Source organism: Poecilia reticulata, linkage group LG9, assembly GCF_000633615.1.
Source record: "Poecilia reticulata strain Guanapo linkage group LG9, Guppy_female_1.0+MT, whole genome shotgun sequence".
NCBI lineage: Eukaryota > Metazoa > Chordata > Actinopteri > Cyprinodontiformes > Poeciliidae > Poecilia > Poecilia reticulata.
Window position 1 is genome coordinate 2,093,121 of NC_024339.1, and position 8,998 is coordinate 2,102,118.

Sequence of the window (8,998 nt, forward strand, 5' to 3'; positions counted from 1 at the left end):
CTGAGAAAAAATCAAGCTCCTGCTGTCTCCCAGTGCTAACTGAGCAGAACCACGCTCACTAGCCCCCCTTTGTCCTCTGCTACGCTGCAGCTAGCGTAGCCTGTTGTGAGCCATTTAGCAGTTAGCAATGCCGCCAACAACAAATGAAAGCTACGACGACTGCGACTTTTTTGAAGAGAAGTTCAGTGAATTCATCATCAGTAATGGCTCATTACACAAAGTAAACAAGTGTCATACTGCAGTAAGATTTTACAAAAGTGAAGAAATCCTAAGCAGAGGAAAGTTTACAGCAAGTCAAACCGATCCCCTCTTAGCTGATCAAAGTGATTCAGCCACTCGGACTGAAAATATACATGTCGTCCAATACTCTGCAGCGAAGTCCCAAATTATTTGTTCCCATGACAGATGGAGATTTGAAGTGCTCTTTWGATTGGAAGTAATATTAATGTTTTGAAGTTGAGCAACCAGACAAGATGTTCCAACCTCCAAGACAAAAGATTTATAACAAAAGATAAATGGGCAAAAATACCAGATGACTCAACCAAAGAACTGTCTAGAAATTTCTAAGAATGGTTTAGTTTCTGTAAAGTCATCAAAGGCCTTTCCATTAATCTTTTAAAACAGCATAAAGAGTTTTTGACCTGMAAWTTGTTTTGATAAAACATAACGGAATGGTTTTTTTTCTATTATACATCCTCTATATTTTCTTCTGGAAAATATATACACTATCAGAAAAAAGTGTATTCATCGAAAATAATAGAATATCTCAATCTATCAGCAGAATAAATAATTTGGGGTTTATATGTATTTAAGCAGACATTTAATCCACGTATTTTCAAAAAGAAAAGGTCTCTTGAGGTCTCGAGCAGCTTTGTTTTGCTATCTAACCTCTGTTTGTTGAGTCTGCCTCCTGTCAGTCTSTCCTAACGCTTGCAGAGGATTTTTGTATCTTTTGCATCTTGTCAGTTTTGTAGTTGTCCGGGTTCTGTTGTTTGGTAATTCTCCCTACACACACATCCATCTGATGAGGTCGTCTGATCCAGGCTGGACTACTGTTTGCTTGCATAAAAGTTGTTCTGCTGAGGAACGTGCATCTTAACGTTGGCCTTTTGTGAAAGCGTAGATGACTGATAGCAGACAGTGAAGTGTCATGTCCCATAGATCCAGTTTGAATTATGTTTAAATGGCTAACATCAGATAAAATAAGGGCTCCACCTGAGCAGCTGTGAGCCTGTCACCTCTCAACGGACTTCTTCCCTTTTCTACAAAAGTTGAACTTTTCACCAAACCTCGTCTGAAAAACATCAAACCTTTTGCTGTTAAACTTCTATTCATGCTTAATTGTAGTTTYAACATTTCGAGGGTTTATTAACCCTTCAAAACCACCTACAGAYGCTATTGGTCACTTTCTAGTTAGTAAAAAAGGGACAGAAAAATCTGCCCATTGTTACTGAGGGAGGTTTGTGAGATGTCTAGCAGAGTGTTTTCAGTCCGACTCAAATGGAAAATGTCCAATAAACAACAAACCCAAAAAGCAAGCGAGGAAAGAACATAGTTGGCTGCAGTGGGTATTTATAACCCACTGCAGCCACTCAGCTGCAGTGGGTTTCAGCAACTGGGTTAACAGTCGCTGAAACCCACTGAAACCCACTGGGTTCAGGAAGTTCAGCAGAAATATTTAAAATGTTACACCTTGCATGTACCTGCACATTGAAATGCTTGTGGTAAACCAAACAAATCCAAAGAAAAAGACAAAGTACAAACAAACTACAGCTGCAGAGTTCACCGTTGCTGCCTGTGGTGAACCGAAAACACCCACTGGGACTGCATCTCGAGGGGACGCCAACGACACATGTGAGCGGCRTACTGTACATGAGACGCACAAGCGACTGGTGTTTTACTTGCTAGTGGAGCCTGGAGCCGTGGCATCCTGAGACCCTGGTGCCATGTCGAGCGAGCGGCCCGCCCGGACGCACATTGGAACCAGACYTTCCAGCGGTTCTCGAGAGGAGTTTAAGGTTACATTTGTTTTAACGAACTGCCTCGGTGTTTATGTTGCGGTGATGGGACTCGCCTTTTTTTTCTTTCTTTTTTCTGTGTGTCCTCATTTGCCAGGAGAGCGGGACRAGTGGTGGAGGGGTCRGTCGGGAAGGAGGGGGGCATTTTTGGCTCGTTTCATGTCGGTTGAAGACAAATGTTGTTTTGCTTGCTTGCAATAAGTCCCCTAACCAGCTGACAAGTGAGGATACACAGGCAGATTTACTGTCAGGCTGAAGATGATGCACCGCTTTAAGTGAACGTGTGTGTAATGGGGATAGGAGGAGTCATCATTTCTGCAAAGCATCAAATTTTTGCCTTAAGCTCAATTTAACTTCATTAAGACCAAAAAAAGAGAGAGACACGAGAAGAATATACATTTTTTTTTTGTATATATTTTTTTTCTTCAAAAGAGTTAGGTTTCAGTCCAAAGAGAAAACTGCAGCTATAAATATGCCGTGGGATACTGAGGCCAAGCMTGGGTTAGTGTCTTGTCTTTGAGTAGAAAAGAAAACACAGTGGTGGAAAAAGCCTGGCTCTAATCATGAAACACTTTATCCCCCCCCAACAAAAGATAAGGCCATCATCCGGATTCCATTCTGCTGGTTTCAACTTGACTCTACAGTGTTCAGTGGGTAAAAATAGTGTTTTTAGGATCCAGGGGGTTTTCTGCATCCCGGTTACGGGTGTGTTTGCCTGATCTTTGTAGTCGAGGGGGAAAATGCAGATATGATAGATGGATAGGATGTTGCTCCTCATCCCCGTTGGACGGCTGAGAAAACGGCAGGGAGTGTCGAGAAACGAATCAGCAACTCGCTCCAGTCTCTAGTAACCGGCGCGGACCAATCGCGTGTAAAATATTTACGACCTGGCAGCGAGGGAATATGTTTTTTTTTTCTCTCTCTTTTTTTTTGGTTCTCTTTAAACCTCATTTACTGGAAGCCGGGAAAGATGTGTTCTTCTTAGCTGAGGTAAATGTCAAGTAAAATGCTGCTGTTCTCTTCACACTTCCAAGTAATTGCGCAATTGTCTTTTCCCAGCAGAGCAACACAGATCTAAAGCAAAGAGTGAATTAGTCTGGTGTATCTTTTTTTTTTTTAATTCAGGGCTGCAGTTCTTGTTGAGTTGATGAAGATGTTACAGGTTTTGGAAGTTATTGTTTTGCARATGGGCTGCACTCACTGTGTTTTCTGACATCTCTTTATAATTTCTCTCTGAACAGATGTGTGTGTTTTGTTGATTGGCCAATAAAACAAACAAAAAAAAGTTGATATCGTAACAGACTGGTGATCAATATTAATAGAAAATATGTCAGATATAACTTCTTTAATTCCAGTAATTTCCTGAAGCAAACAACTAAGGAGACTAAAGATTATGACACCAACTCCAGAATCGTTAGTGCCTTAAATTGCTCAGCTGAGCATGTCAAGATAAAATGAAGCTGGAAACTCTACAATCTTAAACTTCTAAATTGAACTTTTGCTAAAATATAGCTCTTGTTTTTACATCTGTAGAGGTTGGGAATGCAGCAGAGAGAAAGGGCTTCTTGAAATCTAGTGAGAGCTGAACTTGTAGCCTTGCAACATGTGAGCTCGTTATTCACTGCAAACAGTGATTTGGGTAAACGTGTCTGGAAGCTAGCAGGTCTTGATTTAGAGTTATTATCAGGGTCAACAATCCATCAGTCTTTACTCCTGCTGCTCTGTCTACAGTTTCCTTTTGAATATATGGTGCCATGAAAAAGTACTTGACCTCTTGATTTTTTTTTTTTTTTCAGCAGTTCAGATGTGAAATTGCTTGTGTAAAATGGATCTTTGTCCTGCTACAAAACCCAAGCACAGCTGAGCTTAAGGTTCTACCAATTACACTCAGTCATCCAAGTCCTGAAGCAGTAAAACCTAATGCATTATGGTCCACTCTACTCTCTGTGACTGGACAGCATGAATGAAATAAATCTGGAAGTTGCTCCGGCCTCCAGAGGTTAGAGGTGTCTCCAGAGGTCTGGATGCGGCCCTGATTTTTGTGACAGCTTGGACAGTGTATGTCAGTTGGGCATCACGGTTTTACACAGAGATCCAGCCTTTTGTTTACACAAAACCAGTGACCGGGGTCTCTCAGACCAGCAGGTGTGGAAACCAGGTCTCAGAGTGAAACTTTTCTGGAACATCCCACTGTGGAGGCGTGAAGCACTTCGCAGGTTTGGAATTGGACATGCACAGGACGCACAGATGTAGGGTTTACTTTACGCATCGGCAGGTAACAACAAACACGACGACGGTTAAAATGTGCTGCGTTGTGCTACTTAACCTGTTCACGTTAGAACAATTTCTGATGAGAAAAAATATATGTGTTATGTGAGCACAGAGACATGTTATTGTTTACGATGCGATGAAAACTGGCGGGGTGGAAGCTAAGGGTCAAAGCTGCATGTGCGTTCATACACATGCTAAAATCACAGCACCATTTAGCGGCTTGGCATAACAACTACGGCTGACTCCAGGTGTGTTAGTGTTGCTGTCTAGACGTGGATCATTTAGTTAGTGGGTCTGTTATGTTATTTGAGAAGCTGAACTAAACATATGTCATTAGTCAATTCACGATTTAATAAGGCCATATTCGCGTCGTGGCTTTGTTAGGGTCGGTCTTTTCCAGTAGCTCCTCTGCTGACGTGATTCTGTTTTCAGATTCCTCCAGTTGTGTAACTTTAGTGGTTACATTTTGATTTACCTCTGTAAGGGTTTTCCTTCAAAGCAGCAACCAACTTTGTCATTTCACCAATACTGTGGTGCCCAGCTAGGTTTTGAATCCACTGAGCTTGGAATAATGTGACCGAAGTTCAGCTAGCATAGTGCCAAGGTCGATCATGCTACCAGTGCTGGCGACCCCCCACATCGTCTTCATAGAAATGTCAAATGGATTTTTGGGAACCAGCCCCTTGTCCTATGCTTTGCTTCGTCCAGAGGGTCTGGACTCTCAGCTGTTGAAAAATGTTTGCCAAGGCATGGACTCTGTTGAAGTTAGCAATTGTACCCAGTTGCTAACATTTGACTGGAAATAGCTTGAGCAGAAAACAACCATCCTCTACTGCGAAGAGAGATTGCTGTTAATATTCATTCAATATTTGGAAGCAACCCCTTCTTCTGTTCGCTGATTGGCCAATGAATTCCTTTCTATCAGAGGAATCCAAGTCAATGACAGGAAGCCCAGACTGTGAAACGAGATGTTAACAGGGCAATGGCCAGGCTAGGGAACAGATGAACTATCACCATTCTTGACAGCACTTGTTTTTGACAGTTTTCAGTTCGAGTTACGTTTCTGATCCTGGGTCTTTTGTAGTTTCTAGTGCAGACGACACAGAGCAGCCACTTCATGCTGCCTGCTACGTGGTTCCATCGGATTTTGTAGTTTTGTTCTTTGGCATCTGGTTTGGATCTTGTCTATTTATTCATTTGCTACTGAGTAGCTAGTTAAAGATACTGAGTAGCTTTAACTACTGAGTAATTAAAGCTACCCATAGATGCCCGTATTTAACCACCCGGTGGTTAAAGCTGAGTGGCTTTAACTACAAGGTAGTCAGCAATTTTCCTCCATAATGGACCCGGGGTGGATTTGGTGCCACTGACACTGGGCTTTTGAGGAATAGCAGAGTCTGTTTCAAAGAAATAACCAGATGTCACTGTTCCTACGTGATCCTCCTGAAAAGATCAGGTCCCTTCGACAACACCAAGGGCAAAGAAAGTTCAAACTTCAGGAGATTATGGGTGCTGGAAGACTTATCTAGATGAACGTCTTGCAAGTATTGGCCAGGATGTCTCCATTGTGGCTCACTAATTATGAATGCTGTCCAGTTTGATTCCACAGAACACTAAGCCCTTTCACAGAGAGGGGGATAAATCTTTTAATCCCTTACATGTGCACCGTTAATACAGTGGACGGAAAGAGAAGCATTTTATTACTTTAATTAGCGATGGAAGAGACAAGTGGAAAAGGAGAGTTCAGGAAGTCAAAAGGGATGTAGTGTTTTAAAAAATTAAATAAAAAGACCTGTTTAATTTTTAACCACTTCAGTTCTTTGCTGGAGGCAGACAATTATTCTTACTTATCTATTTTATTTGCACTGTACGTCAAAGTCAGATGTTTTTGTTTTTTCCAGCCGTAGCGCTGTGACTTGGTCTTGTGTCCTCAGGGTGTGTGTGGGGTTTACTGTGCACCTGGAAAGTATTCACAGCTCTTCACTTTTTCCACATTTTGTTATGCTGCAGCATGATTCCGTATTGTATGAAATGAATCTCTTTCCACAAAACCTTTTTTTCTACACAGCAATACCTTATGAAAATATGGAAAAAAATGTTGTGTTTAGCAAATTTATTAAAAACATAAAACCAAGATATTACAGTTAAGTGAGCCTTCCCAGCCACTGTTTAATACCTTGTCGGTCCTCCTGTGGCAGCAGTTCCAGCATCAGGTCTGTTTTGAACATGAAGTCTCCAGCTCAGCTCACCGACCTTTAGGCAGTTTGCTCCTTTCTTCTCTGCAGTTTTTTTCCACCTCCATCAGGTTGGATGGGATTGGTCAGATCTCTCCAGAGACGTTCAGTCAGTTTCCAGTCCAGAGTCTCGGTCTCTCCAGGACTCACACGGTGGTTCTGGAGCCTCTGAGATCTGGGCCATGTGCTTTGGGTCGTTGTCTTGCTGGAAAATGAACCATCACCCAGACTGAGGTCAAGATGCTCTGCAGCAGGTTTTCATCAGGATCTTTGTACATTTCTACATAAACATTTTCCTCTATCCTGATCTGTCAGTTCCTCCTGCTGCAAAGATTCCTCTTTTATTGTTTTTGTTTTTCTCTCTGCAAAGACGTCAGCCAATTCATTGCAGGTCCTGGTCAAGTGCCGTTCAGATACCACAGACATGGCAGGCTTTGGAAACCTGTCATCACCAAGGCACAAGCATTGCTGATGTTTGAGTAAAGGATTTACTCTTAATGTTTCTCTCGCACGTTTCAGTGTCAAAAAGCCTCGGAGTCCGTCTTTGTAGATTTTGTAGTGAACTTGGATTCAGGTTTTTCTACCATTCATTTTCTGTCCTTTTTCATTTGTTCCACTGAGATTTCTTCCCACTAGCCGCCATTTTGATTGCAGTAATGACGTGTGAGATTTTAGAATGGGTTGTTATCTAGCAACTCATATACTGGGGCTACAGGATAAAGGGGAGATGATGGAAGAGTAAAGTTGATTTAAATGTTTTATACTCGTATCTCTTTGGTTGAGGAGATCAACAGAAAATGTGTTTTTGATGATTGAACACACTCTGACAATTTGACTGAGTGTGTCCTCGGTTGTGTGTTTCCTCTTTAGCGCGTTGAGTCAAACCAAAGTTTTGAAGTGTATCACAGCGTTTTTGCACCTCTATTTCGGGGGTTAACATAGATGTTGAACATCTAAACAGTCATGATCAATGCAACTCACAGACAGAAGGTCACTGAAGTCATTTATTGCACATCTGTTTTTTCTGCACTGCCCTGATATACCGTGTTAAAAATAGTGTGTCGTTTTGTGTTCAGTTCAGTACACACGCTCATTATGTACATAAAAAAAAAAAAAAGTTGTCCTCTTCAACTGCATGTCCCTTGGATCCATATTATTTCTATTTCTGATAACTGCGTAGTGTTTTTTGTTGTAATTTTGTATAGTATATYATTACAGTCATTTTTWAAACTTGTTTTTTATGCATTTTCAACACATKTGGAMGTTTTGTGTCTCACTGCTTCCATATAGCCATGCTTTTGTTAACAGCATAATATGGATATTATGCTCAGTAATAAAATCATAATTAAGACAGATTTTTCTGATAAGGTTCTGATTTTAGCAAATGTGGTTAATTCACCTGGTGGTAGAAATCATTTTTAGGTTTGCTTTAGATGGATTAAATGTGAGGTTTGATTTTAGACCCATTTGGTTTTTTTAAGCTGTGGTTTTTCTCTCACAGGGATTCTGCTGTATTTTCTACTGTATCTGGGTTACAACAGGTGCAGAACTGATGCCTGGTTCCTTTCCACATCAATATATCAGACATCCAGTTAGAGGTTGGTGAGGATATAGTATTTGCTGTTTGAATACTTGGTCAGGATGTTAACGTCTTTATTCGTCATTCATTCATTTTCTTCCAGTGAAGTTTAGAAAGGGTGAGCCAGGAGATGGAGCACCAGCGGCTCAGTTACTAGGTGGTTTCCTAGGAGACCAGAGTGCTCCTGGTGTACAGTTGGTATCAGTCGATGTGATGATGTGGGAATCTTTGTTTGTCTCATCTGTCCACGTCGGTGTTTAACGTGTTCTGCTGGTTCATGGATTCCCGTTTCTGATTCACAGAGCAAAAGGTGGTTGATGTGATTCATTCTGGTCCAGAGTTATTGAGACAGAAGCCGTCTGGTTTGAAGATGGAAGATTCTGTGACTGTCGCCAGAGTTTAGTGATGCTCTAAGTGTATCTCTCATCTTCACGTTGAATTGTTGGGAACGGTCCACTGATAAAGACTTTGGTTTTAAGATTTCTGATTGTGCTCACCAGACGACTGAGATTGTTTAAGAATTTTGGAATTTTGTTTGGCACCATCATTCACTCCAGAATGGATTATAAGATTCAACATTTTTGCGTAATTATTAATAATTTTTAGCACTTTATATGCTATATTAAACACCATGTAATTCAGTGTGTAAACTAAATATTTAGCTTGCTAAATAAATTTAGTTTGGAGTAAAACATTTTTTTAGCAATCTTAGCATTTAGTTTGGAGCTAAATATTTAGTTGGCAAACTAGATATTTAGTTAGAAAGTGTAACATTGTGAAAATCTGACCTTGAGAAATGAACCTCAGATTTTTCTCTGACCCAAATTGTTGTTAACTTTTGACTGTTTAAGTTTTAACTTTACAGAGATCACCTTATATGAACGACCATGCAAAAA

General features: G+C 40.8%; 1 protein-coding gene across 1 annotated transcript in view; it reads left to right on the top strand.

The window, feature by feature from the left end:
• The window catches only part of sfrp1a (secreted frizzled-related protein 1a), a 17,485-nt gene that overhangs the window by 6,962 nt on the left and 1,525 nt on the right, over nt 1-8,998 (top strand). The gene's annotated exons all lie outside the window — the stretch shown is intronic.